Consider the following 23,054-nt stretch of genomic DNA (forward strand, 5'->3'; position numbering starts at 1 on the left):
AGACTAATCAGTTCGATCAACAAGATGATGATCTTCATGGTGACTCAGGAATATTCTCTGCTTTCCAGCGTTTAATGGGAATACTGTCTTCCCACAAAACAAAACCTGCAAGACTGATTTGTACAGCTGAAACTGTTGTGACCCTGTATGTGGACCACACTCGTCGTGCTTTTCCTCGACCCAAGATGACTCTTAGTTATTGACGTACAGGGACAGTTGCAGATTTTTGCTCAATCAACAAAAATTTTCCACATACAGCCAAAACATTTGCATGTCTCAGAGCATCACGCAGTTGCGAAAGAATCAATAAGGTTGAAAGAATCAATTGAATCGACTTAATGGTTCAGTTATTCAACCACTGATCTCAATATAATTCTCTATTATAGATCAGTGGGTTCAATGATGCTCTCGATGCAGCCACCTACTGGCGTAACTACAGAAAGTATGAATGAAAATTGTCATGGTTACAACACACTTTTATTTAAAAAAAAAATTATAATAAAACCTTTGAAATCGCAAGTACTTTTCAGAAAATAAATATTTGTATAATCATAAACTTAATAGATTAACACAGATATTGGTGCTCAGGACTGTAACTGATTGTGATGCATTGAATAAATATTAAATTGTGTGAATACTTAATTATTTCAAATTATTGACTCCATTTCAATTAGTGGGTGGCAGAGTTATGGTGGTGAGATGAACTTGCTGCGGTAGATTCACACACTCATTTCAGCTTGAAATACCAAACCATCCTGTGATTACTGTTAAGTGTTTCTTGTAAATAATGACAGTCTGCTGGTTTACAGTGTCAAAGGCAGCAGAAAGATAAACTGAGATAATGACAGGTGATTTAGAGTTCACTCTTGCCAGATGAAGAGTTTCAACAACTGCAGCAGGACAGGATCAACAGTCATGCAGTTACAATTTGAGGATGAGGTCTACTGTAGTTGTTTGCCTTCTTTGTGTGTTGCAGGAGTCTGTTTTCTTGTGAGATCAAACAAGGCCAGAAGTGCTAGAAAATCAACTGCTTGAGGTTTGACATGGTTAATGCTAAAGTCACCAAGGATTACAGCATTACAGTGTTTGATGCTCTGGGAAAGAAGACAGCAGTATGTCTTGACCTGGAGGACAGATGTTGACAAGATTAATTTTGTCAAGATTAATAACAGTAATGGCATGATATTCAAACATAAGTGCAGAGAGATGAGAGAGGAGTGAATTTCTAGGTGTTGGAAATGCGTAAACCTGTTCCTCCAACTCACAAAGATGGACAAGGCTTGTAGTAGAAAATTAAGTCAGTAGAGAGAGCTGAAGGAGTCGCTGTGTTTCTGCTGAGATCCATGTTTCAGTCAAAGCCAAAATGGTAGGTTTTTACTGGCTGGCAAAGGCAGGAATGAAGTCAGATTGTAAACTCTTGTGTCACATATGATCATATTTGAATAATCTGAATAGATTAACAGAGATGCTGAATTTCCATAGCAATACTTCAACTATTAGGTCATGAATAAATATTAAATTATGTCGGTATTATTGTCAATGTCAATACAAGACCTCTGGTGGTGAGATGAATGTACTGCACTTGATTCACACACGCTGTTGACCTTGTAATTAACAAACCATCCAATCAATTCTTTTTAAAAATACAATCATTTAATTTAATTCAACATTTCTAAATCGTATAATCTGTAATTATTTATTACATCACTTTTATCTCACAGTGTTATCTAGCAAACCCATACTGAATGATGAACACACATGAAAATGTAATTAATTGAAAATTACAAATTAATGACAGTTAATTATATGGTTAGTGATACATTTCTATTAAATGACTATGTATTAGGAAGCAACAGGTTAAAATAATTTGAGGATAAATTTGAGGATCTGACATGAGTTTAATCCACAGTCAGTTTGAGTGTGATTGAAAAACAGACAGTTGAGAATGAGTGATCAGGAAGAGACGTCAACCTTAAGATGAGCTTTACAGACTTTAACATTTGTAATGAAGTGTGAAGTATAAGATTAGCTCTGACCAACCCTCAGTTACGATACTAACAGAGCAAGCGGTTGCTAAGAACTGTTTCCTATGAGCAAGAAACTAAACCTTCCTCCAGGTAGAGCTCAGAGACTCACAAAGACAAAACTGTTGAGCCGCATTCAAATGTCTTTAGAAAAACACAACATAAGTCTGTAGTGTGTCTCATTTAGACCGTAGTCAATGTGTGTGTGTGTTTCTATACACACTGAAATTCAGATTAGAAGAGAGTGAGAGTTAAAGAGAGATAAAATGTAAGTGTGTTTCTTTACTGTGTCTTGGTTGTTTCTCACAGGAAGCTGTTTAATCTCACACAGAGACACTGAGGAACCATAATCAAATCCAAATCCAGCACAGAGGGGTTCAATGAATGTGGTGTTGAATGTGTGTAAGTGCGTGAGTGTGTGTGTGACAGAGACGCTGTAGAAGGACAGAGTGCCGGCCGACCAGTTCAGATACACTCCTACTCTGTTAGAGCCACATGAAGGGACAGATATGTCTGTGCGCTTATTATTGTGTATGACAAAGAAACTGCCAGTAGAACAGTTTAGACTCCAGGACTCTTCACTGTATCCAAACTTATTCCTCCATTCTTTCCTGCGGATTCCTGTATACGTCACTGATATACAAACGTTCCCACTCCATTCAGCCTCCCAGTAACAGCATCCAGACAGACTCTCTCTACACAGAACTTGAAGACATTCATCAAATCTCTCTGGATGATCAGGATATGGTTGCTTCTCTCTCACATATGTTGCCTTTCTGTTCCTCTCAGACAGAATGAGACGAGTGTTTGCTGTGTTTAAATCCAGTGTGAGATCACATGCATCTGAACACAAAATGAGTAATTATAACATTTATAACACAACAAAACAACAATCTAGGTGTGTTTGTGTGTGACCTACATTTCTGTGGTCCTGTTATAATCCTGATCTCTCCTCCGTGATCCACACTATAAGAAAAGGTGTACAAGGGTAGTTGACGTATCAATGTGTCCTATGGTGTGACAGAAAAATGTAAAAAAAAACAAAAAAACTCTAACTTTTAAACCTCTCTCATGCTATTTGTAACTAAGAATGAAGATACATTTTTCTCATGTTATTTGTATGTTAAGTTTTTTTTCTACATTTTTGCTGTCACACCATAGGACATGAAATAGCATGAAAATAAACACGAATGAACATCAGAAGGTATCTTGTTTCAACTGCAGCAATACATCAATACACACCATTTTACAATTGCAAGTCCACTGACATTAATCTACTCTCCTGTCTGTCAATCAAACTCCCGGCGAAGGGTGGATTGGGCTCCGGAGCACAGAAGAGGCACTACTTTTGTGTGCTCTATACTGTCATTATTATGACAACAAACATATTCCATATTACTGCTTGGATAGAACACGTTTCAATTAATTTGAACATAGGGCTGGGTGATATGTCCCAAAAAAAATGGTCACAATACAATTTTCCATATCAGTCAATATCAATAATTATCACAATATATTTAAAATCTTTATTTCTTTCAAGTTTAAAGGCAGATTTTTGCTTTTAAGTTAATGAATGATACAGTTTCAATTAATGAAACCGGTTTATGTTGCCTGACTTTAACTTTGTCTTCATCACAGTTTGCAGTGCAGGCTACAATATTAATATTATTAATATTTTTTGTATTTTGTGTCTTAGAAATGCTTCTTTGACAGTATCTTGAGTTGATAGTAGAAGAAGCTTGAGTTAGGATGTAGATGTAAGTTTATGTTCATTATAAAATTGTAGCAACCAAATTTTTATATGGTGAAATGTAATTATTCTAATAGTTTGAGTTTTATTAAAATTAACCATTGGTCTTCCATAATATCATACATTTAGATCATGATAAAAACCACACACATAGTACCTCAATACCATGATAAAATGTAACTATTTGGTTTATGGTATTTGTATAAAAATCATCTAAATCCATTTAGTATAAATGCAAATTCAATAGCCCACATTTTTTGCATAATACCATGGTGCAGTTAGTGTTACTACAATAAATTCATGGTAAATGATGGCGATTTATAGAATGAAAAGCCTTCTGACTGCATCGTTGCACACAGTGTTTCTCCTGTTTGTCAGCACTGTTTTATCAGGCTTTAAACTAGTTTAAATCATTTGTGTTCTTTGCTGAATTCATGCGCTTCACACTGGATCTCACAGTGCTGTTTAGTGCTCGCGTGAGACTTGTCAGCGAGTAAACACATCTGCTCTAGTAAGCTAGTGCTTGTCGTGTTTTCTCTACGATTACATGTAGATGAAGGCTCTGACTGAATGCACGCATAATCAGCTTTAACATAGCTTTTATTAACACTGTTCAACTACGCAACATGAGTGCTGGCTAACTTCTCAGCAGCAATGAACACAACCAACCTTTGACTAATTTGCATTACCTAGACTGACAGTGAATACAGCCAATAGGAACAGAGACTATGTTGCTTCTGACATATGATTGGCTGAGCCAAACATAAGAATACTACAGTGCTGCGCTGCCATTTGAATTTTGTGCCAAGTGGGTAACTGGTCCGTGCGACACGGTTCAAATGAGTAGTGCAGTTTCATTCTGCTTTTGGTGCATAAACATTATTATTGAACATTTATCGAACTCTTGTTATCATTTTATCAAGGAAGATTATATAATGATAATTATCATTATTGTTTTATCACCAAGCCCTATTTAAACATACTTAGGTTTATGGCAGGTATGGTTCTCACCTTACTTATGTAATTGTCAATTTATTAATATAATTGACAGTAATTATAGTGAGTAAAGCTGCCAATTCCTCCATCAATATCATCTGCCATGTCATCTAACAATGTTCTGATAATAATAAGAATATCATCTAACAATGTTCTGATAAATGAGCACAGTTAAATGAAAATCACTGCATCTCAAAAAATATAATCTTTTAGACAGCCTATAAGCAAAAGTGCTTTTCTTGCGGTTTACTCAAAACAAAAGTTGCATCGAATGCATTCTCTGGCCTGGAACATAAGTGCCATGTGAGTGCAGGCTGGCAGGTGCAATCGCGCTTGGTATAAGGCAACTGGGCCTAATGTGAGTACACCCTTAGACTTTGATCTCTGATTATGTATACTGGATCAGTTTTTGCTTTATGACTCTGAAAGTAATGAGAATTTACTCTACAGCAGCGACAAACTTCCCATTGATGTTTTGGACTTAAATGTGTTTTCGAGATGCTGCTGTTATGAGTCACAAGCAGCTGTTGAGCTGAATCAAGATCATCTTCAATCACAGAGTTCAAGACATCCCTATTTCCCTATGCAGTATGTGTATATGCTGTATGCAGGGATCTATGTACATAGAAGTTTTCAGTGGTTTTATAGTGCACGCGTACAAACACATGACAGGATGATTGTTAGTGCTGAACATACTTGAGTTTGTCCAGTCTGTAGTTTGGATCAGAGAGCAGTTTGACTAATGATTGTCCTGGGTGATTGTAGCTCAGATCCAGCTCTCTCAGGTGTGAAGGGTTTGAACTCAGAGCTGAAGCCAGAAAACAACAGCCTTCCTTTGTCACCATACAGCCAGATAATCTACAAACACACACAAACACTTAACATCACATCCTCTGGGACTGGAGATCACCTTAAACTGCTCCACACACAGATTCCTGTAACTCCGTTTTAAATCAAATGATTCATTGATTTAATGTGTCACTTTTTTCCCCAAAGATCACTGATTACTGGATCAGTTCAGCTGGAGACACTCTAGGTTCTGTGTTGATGGACCAGAATTGATCTAGTAACAGTTTCTGCTCATCTCCACTCCTAAAAAGTTTCACATTTTAATCAGTGAATAAATAATTTTCAAAGACATCAGGCTGAAGCAAATACAACCCCAAAGCCTTCAGACACACTGCGGTCTGCTGATATATTAAACACTCAGGAGATCAGGACCAGAGCAGAGGGCATCTTTAATTTTATAAGCAATTGAACATTTATGTTTTTCTTACCTCAGTATGTAGATTTGACAGTGTGAACTCTTCAGTCCATTAGACAGAAGCTTCACTCCTGAATCCTGAAGGTCATTGTTACTCAAGTCCAACTCTCTTAGTGAATTTGATGAGTGTAGAGATGAAGACAAACTTTCACAGCACTGATCAGTGAGATTACAGCTGGTCAATCTAAACAGAACAAAGTACATATACGCGGATGTATCTTCCCAAAACATGTGATTCCTGAATATTTTCCCACTTCGCCTCATATTAGCTACTGCAAAATAATACTGTGTGAAAAGTATCTAGCAAACTCTTGTATGCCAATTTATTGTCTGGACAAAATTACATCTACAGAAAATTCCAAACCTCAGTATGTTGAGTTGACATTGTGAACTCTTCAGTCCATCAGAGAGCAGCTTCACTCCTGAATCCTGCAGGTCATTGTTACTCAGGTCCAGATCTCTCAGTGAGTTTGATGATTGTAGAGATGAAGACAAACGTTTACAGCATAGAACTGTGAGATTACAGCAAGCAAATCTGTAACACAGGATGAAATATGGTTCAATTAAGAGGACATGGTTGGTTTATTAAAATAATACTTCTGTGTTCTGAATATGGTATTGATTGTATATTGATCACATGACTAATATTGTATTTTTTTTATCAGAAGGTAAACTAAATATTGACTGACAATTGTGAAACATATTTAAACTAGATAAAAAACATTTGTCGAGACAAACTTTAAGTTGGCTTGAGAAAGCCGGACCAGAAAGTTTGAAAAAGTTTGAAAGGTTTAAAAAGTTTTAAGTCTGAAAAAGTTTAAAGTAGTTTTTCAGGCAATACAGTCTGTCAGAGATAGATAGATTCATTTGATGTATTCATTTACGCTTGCATTTTGTGTATTGTTCTTGTTTTATTACTGACTTTATTAGCTCAGCTAGTAGTTTTTGCTGTGGTATAGAAGTACTTAAAGTAAGCTTTCAGTAATTAATAAAAATCTAACTTTTGTTTGTTTGTTTGTTTTCTTTGCTTATCCGTAATATGATCTGAACTGTGAGTTTCAGATCTGTTGCACCACTATTTGTAAGACATGCTTTGTGTTAGAAAGGCCGTATGACAACACCCATGAATATTTAGTGATTCACACCTGAGAGACAAAGGGCCCTCCCCTAATGAGCCATCAGTCAGTAATGTGTCTGTGAGGCAGGTAACAAAGACTGTGAGGAGAGTAAAATAATGGGTTTTGCTTATGGATTTGATTATTTGTATTTTATTTACAACATAGTATAATCAAAACATGTTCTTTCACTGCGTGATTCAGTGCATTTATAATGATCACAAATTCTAGACATGGGGGCAGAAAATATAGGCTACATATTTATACCAGTTTATATAGTTAATCAATTTCACACAAAGAGTGCTGTTTTTTTCTCCAAAAATTACCATGATTACAAATGTAATATTGACTTTTTACATCAGTTCAATAAACAAGAAGTTAATTAGAGACTTACATTTTAGACACCATATTTCCTGTAGGGGTGTCAAAATTAATCGTTGCATCGAGATGCGGACATGGATTAACTGCAGTAACAGGACTGCAGTAACAGACCATAATTCATTATAGCCTATTGACGTCATTTGCATACGTGCTTGTCACGCGAGCATTAAAAATGCACTCTCTATTTTAAAATCTGAACTTGGCTTTTTCCTGCATATAGCACGTGTGTGCACTAGAGACAATCGCGGCGGTCTTCATTGCACAGATTATGCACTGTGAGACATGCGCGGATTGCAGTGCTTCCACTCGCTGCTATTTCAGCATTTTACTTTAGATATGCTTTCATTTCTGCCATTTGGAATGCAGTACGTATTAGATGCACAAAACTCACGTACTGACAGACTTTCATGTGCACTTTGTGTTTGTTTGTTTGTCCTGAAGCTCGCAGCTGCGGTTAATTGCACTTGCATCTACTTTTATGATACAGAATTGATGTAAACACAGCCAGTTATGTTTTCAGAACAGGCCAAAACATCTGATTTGTCGAAATAGATTTGTGATTTAGTGTGAATGTAGCCTATTAAAACTGCCATTGTCTATGATCTTGTCAGTAATAATCAAATGCCAATAATGTGGAGGAAAAAATAAAAACCCATAACTATGATTGTCTGTAAACTTTCGGATACTTAAAGCACTCCCAGATACTGAAAGTGCTTTTTGTTTATCACTTGTAATTGTTTTTTTCCCCCTTTATTACTTTATATTTGCTTGTAGCCTATGTTTTCGAGCTATATTTACTTTTAATTCTTTGCAATAATTAATTATATATAAATTGTAGTGCTGTCAAATGATTAATCGCGATTAATCACATCCAAAATAAAACTTTTTTTTTACATAATATAGGAGTGTGTATTGTGTATATTTATAGAGTATCTCACAGAAGTGAGTACACCCCTCACATTTTTGTAAATATTATATTATATCTTTTCATGTGACAACACTGAAGAAATGACACTTTGCTACAATGTAAAGTAGTGAGTGCACGGCTTGTATAACAGTGTAAATTTGCTGTCCCCTCAAAATAACTCAACACACAGCCATTAATGTCTAAACCGCTGGCCACAAAAGTGAGTACACCCCTAAGTGAAAATGTCCAAATTGGGCCCAAAGTGTCAATATTTTGTGTGGCCACCATTATTTTCCAGCACTGCCTTAACCCTCTTGGGCATGGAGTTCACCAGAGCTTCACAGGTTGCCACTGGAGTCCTCTTCCACTCCTCCATGACAACATAACGGAGCTGGTGGATGTGAGACATTGCGCTCCTCCACCTCCTGTTTGAGGATGCCCCACAGATGCTCAATAGGGTTTAGGTCTGGAGACATGCTTAGCCAGTCCATCACCTTTACCCTCAGCTTCTTTAGCAAGGCAGTGGTCGTCTTGGAGGTGTGTTTGGGGTCGTTATCATGTTGGAATACTGCCCTGCGGCCCAGTCTCTGCTTCAGTATGTCACAGTACATGTTGGCATTCATGGTTCCCTCAATGAACTGTAGCTCCCCGGTGCTGGCAGCACTCATGCAGCCCCAAACCATGACACTCCCACCACCATGCTTGACTGTAGGCAAGACACACTTGTCTTTGTATTCCTCACCTTGAGTCCATGTCCTTAGTCTGCTTGTCTTCAGCAAACTGTTTGCGGGCTTTCTTGTGCATCATCTTTAGAAGAGGCTTCTGATGCCCGCATTTTATATACAGTATAATTACCCGACGATATAACTGCAAGACAAAGTATTATAAATATATATTTTCCTCCCTGTGTTTCCTTCTTGCTGCGAGTTATACAGAAATGAGCAGCACTGTGAAACAGCCAATCAGAGCAGAGCTCAACATTGAGCAGCTCTGTGAAACAGCCAATCAGAGCAGATCTCATTATTATTCATGACCCTGCCAAATAAACCAATGACAGACCGTTTCATTCTAGGGAGAAATCCTAGGGTTGTAAATGGACATGTAAAATCGTTTCTGGAGATTTTTTGCCCTTACCTAAGCCACATACCTTTTATGTAGATTTCAGAGAACAATTTAAAATACTGTATCAATGCATTCTATGGAACCTTTAAATAATTTCAAATATCAGTATTCAATGTTTATGTTTAATATCAAAACATTATTAATGCATTTGTAATTACAGGATAAATACATTCATGTCTTGCATTAAACAGTGTGTAAATACATCAAAATGCCACTTCAGATGCAGCTTCTGTGTTTCCTCTGCATTGCAAAGATGAATTTTGTTGATACTGATTTAATTTAATTTGCTTGGTAACAACCCAAATGTCTTATTCTAATTGACTGATTGAATGCAAGAATTTGATTCAAACTATTTTAGAAAAATGTCTTTATAAAGGTAAACATGCCCATAAAGTGTAAAAATCAGTTTAAACTTATTGGAAAAGATTACTTTCTCTCAGAGTGAACTGACCACCACACAGAATATAAAGAAAATCAAAAACTTTAGGAGTCAGCTGTCCACGGCAGTCCTTAATGTGCCAGCACAATAACACAAAACATCATTAAATTATCGTTATCGATAAAATCCCAGAAAATATCTAATATTTATGTTCGCGCATCTTACGTGCATGTTTATAATTTGAAATTTTGAATGGCGTGATCGGCTCGTGGGCGTGGTCACATTACAGGTAATGTAATGTAATAAGCTCAGACGTGAAAAACTGTACCTCTCGTTGGTTTAATACGGATTACTTTATCAGAGAATATTTGTTTTAACATGACTTACTTCATTTAACATTATACACTTCAAGCTTTCTATACATATATTTATCATGTATTTAAGGCAAATATTCGCTGAGATTCAGGTTGTTTTATTTACACATCTGCGAGGAAAGTTGACAGAGACGGCAGAGAGCGCACCCTGTTTGTTTTCTTTACAAAAGCACAACATTTTGTTATTATTATGACTATACACAAATAAAAGTAGACTCTTTGCTAGGGCTGCACGATAAATTGAAATGAAATCGTAATCCCGATTAGGCAAAAGCTGCGATTGTAATTCACATCTTGTCAGTGAAGCACAGTTCTGTGATCAGAAGTAAATCTCCATCTGAAGCTACAGAAACAGCTGTCATTATCGCGAACGATATCTTCGATTTCATAATCGTACAATTATGTAGACCGCAATTTGTTTTATATCAAATTTATTACAAAAAAATACAATTAAATTAAAAATAGCTAAACTTATTTCAAAAATAAATATTATAATTATTTATATATATTAATTATAATATAATAATTAATAATTAACAAGTCAGTTTAAATTGTACTTGAATAAAGTACTAATCCCCTAAAAATAATACTTAAGTACAGTTATCATGTAAAATTCAACAAGTATTTTACAACTCTGGTATTTTGTGCGCTTAAATCCATTCTTTAGAGTGGCATATTTAATCTAAATGTGTAAATGGAAAGTTTACTTCATCTCTTCAATCTCAAAGTAAAAGTGTGCATACAGTCTGGAGTGTGCACTGCACTGCACATATACACTGTTTATAAATCCTGGTATGAGCATGAGGTTTATAGACCAAGCCTGTCTGACTGGTGCAAATTTACACTGAACAAAATTATAAACGCAACACTTTTGTTTTTGCCCCATTTTTCATAAGCTGAACTCAAAACTCTAAGACTTATTCTATGTACACAAAGGCCTATTTCTCTCAAATATTGTTCACAAATCTGTCTAAATCTGTGTTAGTGAGCACCTCTCCTTTGCCGAGATAATCCATCCACCTCACAGATGTGGCATATCAAGATGCTGATTAGACAGCATGATTATTGCACAGGTGTGCCTTAGGCTGGCCACAATAAAAGGCCACTCTAAAATGTGCAGTTTTATCACACAGCACAATGCCACAGATGTCGCAAGTTTTGAGGGAGCGTGCAATTGGCATGCTGACTGCAGGAATGTCCACCAGAGCTGTTGCCCATGAATTGAATGTTCATTTCTCTACCATAAGCCGTCTCCAAAGGCGTTTCAGAGAATTTGGCAATACATCCAACTGGCCTCACATCAGATCAAATCCCGGTTTTCACTGTACAGGGCAGATGGCAAAGAGCGTGTATGGCGTCGGCGTCGTGTGGGTGAACGGTTTGCTGATGTCAATGTTGTGGATCGAGTGGCCCATGGTGGCGGTGGGGTTATGGTATGGGCAGGCGTATGTTATGGACAACGAACACAGGTGCATTTTATTGATGGCATTTTGAATGCACAGAGATACTGTGACGAGATCCTGAGGCCCATTGTTGTGCCAGTCATGCACGACCATCACCTCATGTTGCAGCATGAAAATGCACGGACCCATGATGCAAGGATCTGTACATAATTCCTGGAAGCTGAAAACATCCCAGTTCTTGCATGGCAAGCATACTCACCAGACGTGTAGACAACCTGATCAACTCTATGTGAAGGAGATGTGTTGCACTTTGTGCGGCAAATGGTGGCTTTTTATTGTGGCCAGCCCAAGGCACACCTGTGCAATAATCATGCTGTCTAATCAGCATCTTGATATGCCACACCTGTGAGGTGGATGGATTATCTCAGCAAAGGAGAAGTGCTCACTAACAAAGAGTTGGACAGATTTGTGAACAATATTTGAGAGAAATAGGTCTTTTGTGTACATAGAAAAAGTCTTAGATATTTGAGTTCAGCTCATTAAAAATGGGGGCAAAAACAAGTGTTGTGTTAATAATTTTGTTTAGTGTATTTTTTTGTTACATGAATGAATTAAATGATGAAGAACAAAGGATTAGAAATACTTTTACTTGTGTTACTGTATTATAAGAATTCTGCATGCTGACCCAGTTTTTTTTTTCTTTCACAAAATGGTGGGACATGTCCCGTTATGCCTATGGCTGTAACTGAACTCTGGTACGTAAATCTCTAGGAACAGTATTTGCCACCCAGGTATGAAGTATAAGCAGCACTGGAGGTGTAGGGAAAATACAATTATGAACAAATGTTTAGTCGTTTTATAATACATTTCTAAACCTGCACATGCTCATGATTCTCCTTCTGAGTCTAACACATGTTTTTTATAAGGAACTAACACTTCTAACATTAAAAGAGTTTTGTCCATTTCAAATGACTTTTGATTTCCCTTTAAATCATTGTCATGTCAAAGAAAACAGTGTCATGATTTATCTTCTACCTTAACAAATTAATACTCACAGAGCTTTTCTGCAGTTCACAACAGCTGGTATCAGTCTCCTCCTACCCTCATCTGATGTGTTGTACTTCTTTAGATCAAACTCATCCAGCACCTCCTCTGATATTTGAAGCATGTAGACGATTGTTGAGCAGTGACCGGGAGAGAGTAGATTGACTGAGCGAGTCTCTGATTTCACAAACTTCTGAATCTCTTTGTACAGAGTCTGATTCTTCATTTCCAGCAGACAGAGAAACAGATTGATGCATCTGTCAGCTGAGAGACGGTCATCACCTTTGATTGTGGCTTTAATGTACTGTGTGATTCTGTTGATGGTCTCTGAGTTGTTTACTGTGCGTGTCAGTAGATCCTGTAAGAGTCTCTGATTGGACTCCAGTGAGATGCCCAGCAGGAACCGCAGGAAAAGATCCAGGTGTCCATTTTTACTCTGCAAGGAGTTATTAACTGCTGTTTTTATTGGCTCATATAAATCGAATTCCTGACTGTACAACTGATATTGATTATCCAGAAATGACTTCTGTAATTTCATTTTCTTGGCTATGTGGGAATAAAACTCATAGAAAGCAGCCAAAAACTCCTGAAAGCTCAGATGAACGAAGCAGTATACTTTCCTCTGATGAATCACAGATTCCTCCTTAAAGATCTCCCAGAATATACTGCGGCATCAGTGACGTCTATGCCGCTCTCAATCAGGTCCTCCTCATAGAACATCACATTGCCCTTCATCAGCTGTCTGAAAGCCAGTTTAGCAAGTTTCACAATAACATCTCTGTTGGACTTCAGGGGTTTCTCTGGATTTTTCTCATCATACTTCTGACTCTTCATGTTGATCTGAGTCAGCAGGAAGTGGATGTACATTTCAGTCAGAGTTTGAGGGATTTCTGCACTGTCATATTGTTTCAGGAGGTTTTGAAGCACAGTGGCTGAGATCCAGCAGAAGACGGGGATATGACACATGATGTTGAGGCTTCTTGATCTTCTAATGTGTGAGATGATTCTGCTGGCTTGATGCTTATCAGTGATTCTCTTCCTGAAATATTCCTCCTTCTGAAGCTCATTGAATCCCTGAATTTCTGTCACACGGTTTATGTATTTTGAGGGGATTTGAGTGGCAGCTGCTGGTCTGGAGGTGATCCAGATGAGAGCAGAGGGAAGCAACTCTCCTCTGATGAGGTTTGACATCAACACACCCACTGATGAAGATTTATTCACATCACAAACCTTCTCATTATCTGAAAACAGTGTAATTCTGCTTTCATCCAGACCATCAAAGATGAACACAGCTTTACACTCCTCATAAATCTTTGAGTTCAGATCTTGTAGTTCAGGATGAAAGTCCAGTAGAAGTCTGTGAAGACTGTACTGAAGATCTTTAATCAAGTTCAGCTCTCGAAATGGAAGCACAAACATGAACTCTACATCCTGATTGGCTTTGCCCTCGGTCCAGTCCAGAATGAACTTCTGCACAGAGACGGTTTTTCCAATTCCAGCGATGCCTTTAGTAAGAACAGTCTTGATTTTGTCTTTCTCCTCATATCCTGGTTGTTGTAAGGGTTTAAAGATGTCATTGCAGTAGATTAGAGTATCGTGTGTTCTGGCTGTATTCTCCATCTGTAATATCTCATGCTCTTCATTCACTCCTTCACTCTCTCCCTCTATGATGTAGAGCTGTGTGTAGATCTTGTTCAGGAGGGTTTGATTCTCTTGTTGTATGATTCCCTCAAATAATCTCTCATACTTGTTCTTCATGTTGGTTTTATGCTGGTCTTTGACTCTTTTCACTCTGCAGAAACAGTAAAATGAAAATGAAAAGAAAAAAAATCAATTCAACAAAGTTATCAGTAAAGTATTAGAGAAAGTTTATTAAAGGTGCCATAGAATGAAAAATTGTCTTTACCTTGGCATAGTTAAATAATAACAGTTCTGTACATGGAAATGACATGCAGTGAGCCTCAAACACCATAGTTTCCTCCTTCTTATGTAAATCTCATGATTAAAAAAGACCACTGAAAAACAGGCGAATCAGAACATAACTGCGAAACAGAAAACCAACTGCGCATACGCAAACATACGCCCCCAACATTTGCATAAACCTGCCCTTGTTCTAGGCCAGCCGCCAGCTGAACCATCAGAAGTTCTGCAGGTATTGTAAATAAACAAGAACGGACAACAGCGAAAATGGCAGACCATGGAAATAAATGTTATGTTCCAGGCTGTGCAGGGAAAGTGAAGTGCAGGGATGGGTTGGCATCTTTATTCAGAAAGGCACGGAAAGCAAATAACGCGATCTACTAAAATAACGCAAGCCACTAAAGGGACAGTTGCAAGCTGTAGCCTGTTACACTGCAGTACATGAGATTTCACTTACCACATAAACAGCAAGGAGAGATGAGGATGATGGCGAATGATTTACAGATCCTGAGCACCACTGACAAAGGGTGGAAGTATGGGGAAGTCGTGGCCTAATGGTTAGAGAGTCGGACTTGTAATCCGAAGGTTGCGGGTTCGAGTCTCGGGCCGGCAGGAATTGTAGGTGGGGGGAGTGAATGTCCAGCGCTCTCTCCACCCTCAATACCACGACTGAGGTGCCCTTGAGCAAGGCACCGAACCCCCAACTGCTCCCCGGGCGCTGCAGCATAAAATGGCTGCCCACTGCTCCGGGTGTGTGTTCACGGTGTGTGTGTGTTCACTGCTATGTGTGTGCACGTTGGATGGGTTAAATGCAGAGCACGAATTCCGAGTATGGGTCACCATACTTGGCTGAATGTCACTTCACTTCAAGCATCTGATCTTGTGAAATGTGTGGTAAGTACTACCGCTCCATAATATAAAGCAGCCAAGGATCGTGAGTTTGGCGCTGACAAAGACGGTGCTGTTTTGAGCCGATGCAATTCTGAATATGTGCGTAGAAAGCTGCTGGAAGAAGGCACTGATTTGACGCTTGCTCACACCCTAGAAATTGCAGAGCAGTGTGAACGTGTTGAACTGCAGATGGCAGCGTTGCACGTCTCTCCAGACTCTGAGATAAAAGAGACGGTGAGCCTTGTGTCCAAAAAAGGAACGAGAGTTCAGAAAAAACTTATGCAATACAGTAAAGGAGGAATATATTCGGATAAGACTTGTTACAGATGCAGACAGACAGGTAATTTTGCGAAAGATTATAAATGCCCCGCACGTGGAAAATCATGCAGGAGATGCAATGGGAAAGATCATTTCGCAAAAATGTGTAAAACAAAAGACAGTTCAAAACAGACAATAAAAAGAGTTGACTCTGAAGAAAAGAATCAAGAATTTGCATTTGTTGTAAAAGAAGAGAGCAATATGGACAGAATAACTTTCTCAGTAGGGGGCATCAAACTACCAATGTTAGTTGACTCAGGAGCAACAAGCAACATAGTAGATGAAAGAACATGGGAAATGCTAAAAGAAAAGAAGATCAAATGTGATTCAGCCAGGTCAGACAAGAAACTGTATGCATACTCGTCAAGTGAACCCTTGCCAGTGAAAGGAATTTTCTGGTGTGAGGTAGGAATTGGAAAACGCAGCACAACGGCGGAGTTTACAGTTATTTGTGGGCGTGGGGAGCCACTGCTCGGAAAGGACACAGCAGTTAAATTAGGAGTTCTGAGGATTGGAGCTAACATTGCGGCAGTGAGTGATTTGAAGTCCATGATTCGACAGCAATACCCCAAATTGTTCAACGGAGTAGGCAGATTAAACACAAAACAAATCAGCCTACATATAGACAGCACAGTGACACCAATTGCACAGTCCCTGAGGCGCGTTCCATTCCACCTCAGAGAGTCTGTTGAGAAAAAAATTTATGAACTGCTTAACATGGACATTATTGAGAAAGTTGATGGAGCAACTCCCTGGGTAAACCAGAAATAAGGTGTCATTGTGCCCAAAGAGAATGCAGAAATAAGGATGTGCTTTCACATGAGGCAGGCGAATGCTGCAATCATTCGTGGGAGGTTTCCAATTCCCACAGTGGATGAACTGTTGCAGGGAATGAATGGATCAGCCATATTCAGCAAACTAGACCTGAAGTGGGGGTACCATCAGTTAAAATTGACCCCTGAGTCAAGAGACATCATGACCTTTGCCATTCATTATGGCATATATAGGTTCAAAAATTGATATTTGGAGTTTCCTCTGCAAGTGAGCTGTACCAACACGAAATAGCAGCGGTTCTGGCTGGCATTGAAGGTGTAGAGAACATATCTGATGACATAATCATCCATGCACCTGACAAAAAGTCTCATGATGAAAGATTGCATGCAGTACTAAGGAGACTGGAAAACTGTGACTTGACTCTGAATGCAGAGAAGTGCCAGTTTAACATGGACAAGTTAGTGTTTATGGGCATGCTGTTGTCAGAGAAAAGCATTGGCCCTACAGCAGAAAGTGTGAGAGCAGTCGTGGAGACAAGGGAACCTGAAAATGCTTCAGAGGTGAGAAGTTTTCTCGGTTTAGCTGGCTATAGCAGCCATTTCATTCCTCAATTCGCAAGTATCTCGGAACCTCTGCGCAGACTGACAAGGAAGGACGCCAAATTTCATTTTGGGGCAGAGCAACAGAAAGCGTTCAAAATTCTCAAAGATAAGTTGGCTGAAGCCACAACACTGGCTTATTTCGACAAGGATGCTCCAACGAAAGTCATTGCTGATGCTGGACCAAAGGGCATCAGAGAAGTACTAGTACAGGACCAAAGAGGAGAAATGGTTCCTGTCTGCTATGTGAGTAGGAGAATTGACAAAATGTGAACAGAGATATTCGCAAACAGAGCACAAAACCCTTGCGCTGGTGTGGGCATGTGAACGACTGCACCCATATGGTCGGTATGGTGTATGGTCGGAAGTTTGATCTGGTCACAGACCACAAGGCATTAGAGGCAATTTACAGCCCTCGTTCAAAACCATGTGCACGAATCGAAAAGTGGGTCTTGAGATTACAGCCCTATGATTTTCGGGTGATTCATATACCCGGAACGCACAACATTGCAGATTCTTTGTCACGCCTGCTGGGGCCATCAGCCAAAGGTGCGACCCATGCACATAAAGCAGAGGAATATGTGAGATTCATAGCTGTTTGCACGACACCAAGCACCCTGACCACCAAAGAAGTTGAGCAGATCTCTGCAAATTATGTGGAATTACAGTGACTGAAAACTGCCATTCAAACAGGTTGTTTCGATGACTGCCCTGCATACAGACATATTGCAGGTGAGCTGTGTGTCATTGCCCAAATAATACTCAAGAGGGACAATAATTGTTTTGCCACAGTCGCTGCGTAGAAGAGCGTTACAGTTGGCTCATGAGGGTCATCTTAGTGTAATAGGAACAAAACAACACCTGAGAACAAATGTTTGGTGGCCCAGAATGGACAGGGCCGCAGAAAGGTTTGTGAGGACATGTCATGTTTGTCAGCTGGTAGCGAGACCAGATGTTCCAGAACCACTGTCTCCCACAGTGATGCCTGAAGGGCCATGGCAAAACTTAGCCACAGACTTGCTTGGTCCTTTACCCGATGGACATTCAATCCTGGTCGTTGTTGACTATTTCAGTAGGCACTAGGAATATGCAATCCTCAAATCCACAACTGCAGAAAAAGTGATTGACAGTTTGGAGGACATTTTCAGTCGACATGGACTTCCCTTAACAATCAGGTCAGATTGTGAGCCGCAATTCAAGTCCAGTCAGTTTCAAACGTTTGTCACGAATCTACCACATTAAAACAACCCCAAAGTGGGCGCAAGCAAATAGGGAAGTGGAAATAAAATGCATCACTGATGAAACGAGTACAGATTGCTCAAGCTGAAGGCCAGGACTGGAAAAGAGAGCTACGCAAGTATGTGACTGTTTACAGATCCATACAACACTCCACAACGGGCAAAAGTCCAGCAGAACGTCTTTTCCAGAGGAAGATAAGAGGAAAGTTACCAGACATTGTAACACCCCACAGTGACCTGGAAGCTCGGGACAGGGACGCAGAGCAAAAAGGAAAAGCCGAAATATACACAGACAACAGACGGAATGCTAAGACATCTGACATAGAGGTTGGAGATTGAGTGCTTGTGAGGCAAGACAAAACAGACAAGTTCACAAGAACATTTCACAGGACACCTCACAAAGTCATACACAGAGAAGGTAACAGTGTTATTGTTCAGTCACCCACTGGAGCGAAATATGCTCGGAACACAACCTTCATCAAGAAGTTTGATTCAATGGAAACACCAACAGTGAATCGTGATATGAAATGTGCTCACGAGCCAAGTTCAGAAGGGGAACAAAAAGGAATTGCAGAGGAATGCAAAATGGACTGTGAAACAATTCGGAGAGAGGAACAAACCCCTAAATCATGCAGGCCTCAGCGACAAATCAAATTGCCTGAAAGACTTAGAGACTATGCTATTGAGTGACTAATGAGATTCCGGAATGAGTTTCTTGATAAATAAAATGAGTGGTTTAAAAAAAAATGCACTTTAGAATCAATATTTTTATGTGAGGAGCGATCCTTTTGATACAACACCAGTATCTTTAGGATCGATCCGCCCATCCCTAGTGAGGAGTAAAGATGATCAGGCGTCTGTGTGGTTTGATCCGCGTTTATAACAATAGCCACTGTAATTAAATGAATATGTGGACATCAAAACGTGTAAACTCAGAGTGAGGGGTTGAGCTTTTATTTTGAAATCGTGATGTGTTCTCCTGTGTTTGTGTAGATTTATAAATGATTTACCTTACAAATGTGATGAAATGGCGCACGTTGCATTCCCAGATGAACGTTATAATAAACCCAAACTCACAACATGCAGAGATGAGGTTTGAGTCGCTCCACATGTAAATGATAAGTTTCTGCGGAACTACTGCGCCGCGGTGTGACGCACGTGCTTAACTACACGCATGTAAATAATTAAAGCGCAGATACTGTATTAGAACTGCATCACATCTAATTATTTAAATCATAGCGTTTGTGAATTCACAATTATGCTTAATTATGATTTTAAAATGGGTTTAATATATCATGCAGCCTTGGAAAATAGTCTAATAATGTGTTTTATGGATTCTCGTCTGTGAAATGCGCCACTTCCGGTATTTTGCCGGGTGGTCGACGCGAGCAAAATGAAGTCGATGATTTTTAAAAAGCGACTAGTCGACTAAAATCGACGAATCGCGACAGCCCTAGTGCATATTACAAATTTCAGTTATTACAGTTACTCTTTTCTTGTCTAAATGGCCAAAATCCCAAGATCTAATTTTATCCCATACTTGGTTTCAGTTTAACAAACTACTTTCATATTCAGAACATCTGTAGCTGCTGTTATGATTACCATACAGATGCTGAATCTCTGACCAAGAATAATGACTGGAATATACAGTAATGGCAGGCTGACTGAATTACATATGAGCTTGTGGATTATCTGAAATATCAAAAATATCTGAATTTGTGTTCCGAAGATAAACAAAGGTTTTAGGGGTTTGGAATGACATGAGGGTGAGTAATTAAAGGGGTTATATGATGCTTTTTTAAAGATCATTATTTTGTGTATTTGGTGTAACAGAATATGTTGGCATGTTTTAATGTTCAAAAAACACATTTTCAAATACTGTACATTATTGTATGTCCTCTATGCCCCGCCTCGCTCAAACACGTAGTTTTCTACAAATTCCCTCCTTCTGACAAGTGCAGTCTGCTCTGATTGGCCAACTGACCCAGTGCACTGTGACTGGCCGAACACCATAAGCATGAGTCGGAAATGTAACGCCCCTTTCCATAATTGCGATCTTTAGATTTCAAATTAAATGTAAAGACAGTTAATAATGTCCTTATTAAGTTTTACCATCAGTTCAAGCCCGAGAGGGGAACAGAGTCGAGTGACAGACACAGTGATGAAGCTCGTATGTGTTTGCACAAAAGCCGCGGTTGTGTGACCATGTCTCCCTCTCTCTCACACACACACACGAGCACACACACACACACAATGCGCAAAACTCCGCATTTGAGCAGTCAATAGCAAATACTTAAACTAATAACAAAACATACAGTCTCTGATTCAGAAGCGCCAGATTGTCATAGCAAAGTCAGAATTACCTCCTCTCCTAGGTTCACGAAACTGTCCATAAAATGCATTGCTGTTATGTTGTAAGTAATCTTAACGATTCCTAAATGCATCTACTTTCGGAAGGCCACATAAAGTGCTTTTGCTTTCGCCTAGAAACACACAGCGTCTCCCTGACATGGCTGCATCAACACTACCGCAGTTACTGAAACCATGCCTTCTTTCTTTGCGTGAACATTTGGGCGGCATTACGCAAATATTTCCACATCGTGATGTAGACATGTGGGGGCGTGTTTGAATGAGCTGTTTTAGGGGGGCGTGGCAGAGTCTTAACTTTGAAAAAGAATATCTCTTTGGTTTTGAGACTTTAGTTTTTGCAACTCATGCAACATCAGCTTGTAACACTCCAAAGAGAAAGGAAAACTTGAAATCGCATCATATGACCCCTTTAATGACAGAATTTTCATTTTTGTTTGAACTATCCCTTTAAGAACAAATGATGCAACTGAATAGAGTGGTGGAACTATGATGTCACTTTGTAGGCAAAAACCCGAAAGCGAGTAAGCATTTTATCACTTCCGGTTCCATCGTCCCAGAGTCTATGTTTTTTTCGAATGGGAGTTTAGTTAAATACCCTAAAATAAGGTCCGTGGTTCACACAAGCTTAAGATACTTTCACGTTTTATTCTGCGACATAAAACACACCAGTTACACCCCACTCGTGATTTTTGTTAAACTGTTACGTTTCTTAAAAAAGGCTAAATGGGACTACAGGCGCTATCGGAGACAACGTCATGACGCCGAACAGTTTATCAATTTACAGTATTTTCCAATTGTAGTATAATTTATAGTACAATTAATTGCACAATTAATAGTTTACCGCATTTTATATTGTTGTTCGACAATGTTTTTTTGCTTTTCCCCGAAATGCAACACAAGTCTTTGGATGGAAGAAGCTCGTTTTATCGCTTACTGATACGGAGACTCTCATACCATATAGGTAAACTCATACAATTATTCCATGTAAACACCACATTTACCAGCTTAGTCACTGTGAAAATTAAACTTTAACGATGCATAGAACTTAAAGCCACGTTAAAATGAAATGTTTATGGCCACAAGAAGCTGCTAGAAAGCATATAGATTGAGGATTTTCTAGAAGCAAGGATAAAATAACATTTTGTGTACCAATCCTAACAAAACGATATCTGAAATGTGGTACTTTATTCACTAAAATAAATTTAATCTTAACATCCAAAAACTCGCTCACTCTGTTGTATTCAATTTTATTGAATAGTATGTGAAGGCACCGTTTTAATTAAAATATTCATATTAATCAAGGATTTATTGACTTTTAATGCACCTTATTTCAAAATGTACAGAAATATGTGCTTTCATATGTCCTTTAGTTATGATTATTTCATTTATTCACAATACTATTTATTACTAATGTCTCATTTCAGTTTTAGTTTGGCCCTAGTTTTGTATTTATTCCAGTTTGTATGAAAAGGTTCATGTAGCATTGATTAAAATTCATATACAGAGTAGTGGTGTGCGATATGACTATTTTTGATCGTGGACAATAAAAATGTCTCCACAATCTGCTTTTGAAGAAATATCGTAGTATCGAGGTACAGCACACATTATATCAGCTGCAGTTATGGCGCCGCCATATCAAGATACTGTACAACGCCACATACATTCATATCAGTGTTAACGCAGCGGTGGAATAACTGTCACGGGACACTGCACTTATTTGCAATCACAAAAGTACAATATTTGCATGTGTTTTAAAGCCTTGCCAGTTAAACGTTTCATTCACGCGCTTTTTCTGAGCCTGTACACCTGAAGCGCGCACACACTAAAAAGTATGTCTAATAGCGCCTGATTACTCAACTAAGTTGTCTTTTGAGCTAATACTGTCAAAACACACACGGTTTACATACAGACTCAGTTGGTTATGTCTAAAATGAAAGTAAACAGTTGAAAGAAAAACAGCCTGTATATTAAATGTGTGCAGGTCTTAAAGGGACAGTATTCAAGATTTTTATTTGTCACATACGCAATTATACAGGGTATAACCAGCAGTGAAATGTAGGTGTTACATGTTTTACAGTACTAAACATGCTGCCCATTGTCATTAAAGGGATAGTTCACCCTAAAATTAAATTTCTGTCATTATTTACTCACTCACATGTTGTTGCAAACCTGCATTCATTTCTTT

General features: G+C 38.7%; 1 pseudogene across 1 annotated transcript in view; it reads right to left on the reverse strand.

The window, feature by feature from the left end:
- Positions 1-465: 465 nt before the first annotated feature.
- Positions 466-23,054, reverse strand: part of LOC306850683 (NACHT, LRR and PYD domains-containing protein 3-like) — a 30,831-nt pseudogene continuing 8,242 nt past the window's right edge. The window contains exons 4-9 of the transcript XR_013786035.1: positions 12,771-14,551; positions 6,399-6,569; positions 6,048-6,218; positions 5,467-5,628; positions 2,944-2,990; positions 466-2,867 (exon numbers count right to left, since the gene is read on the reverse strand). The product of XR_013786035.1 is annotated as an NACHT, LRR and PYD domains-containing protein 3-like (transcript). The remainder of the gene's footprint in view (positions 2,868-2,943; positions 2,991-5,466; positions 5,629-6,047; positions 6,219-6,398; positions 6,570-12,770; positions 14,552-23,054) is intronic.

This window comes from Barbus barbus (genome assembly GCF_936440315.1).
Source record: "Barbus barbus genome assembly, chromosome: 30".
Classification (NCBI taxonomy): Eukaryota; Metazoa; Chordata; class Actinopteri; order Cypriniformes; family Cyprinidae; genus Barbus; species Barbus barbus.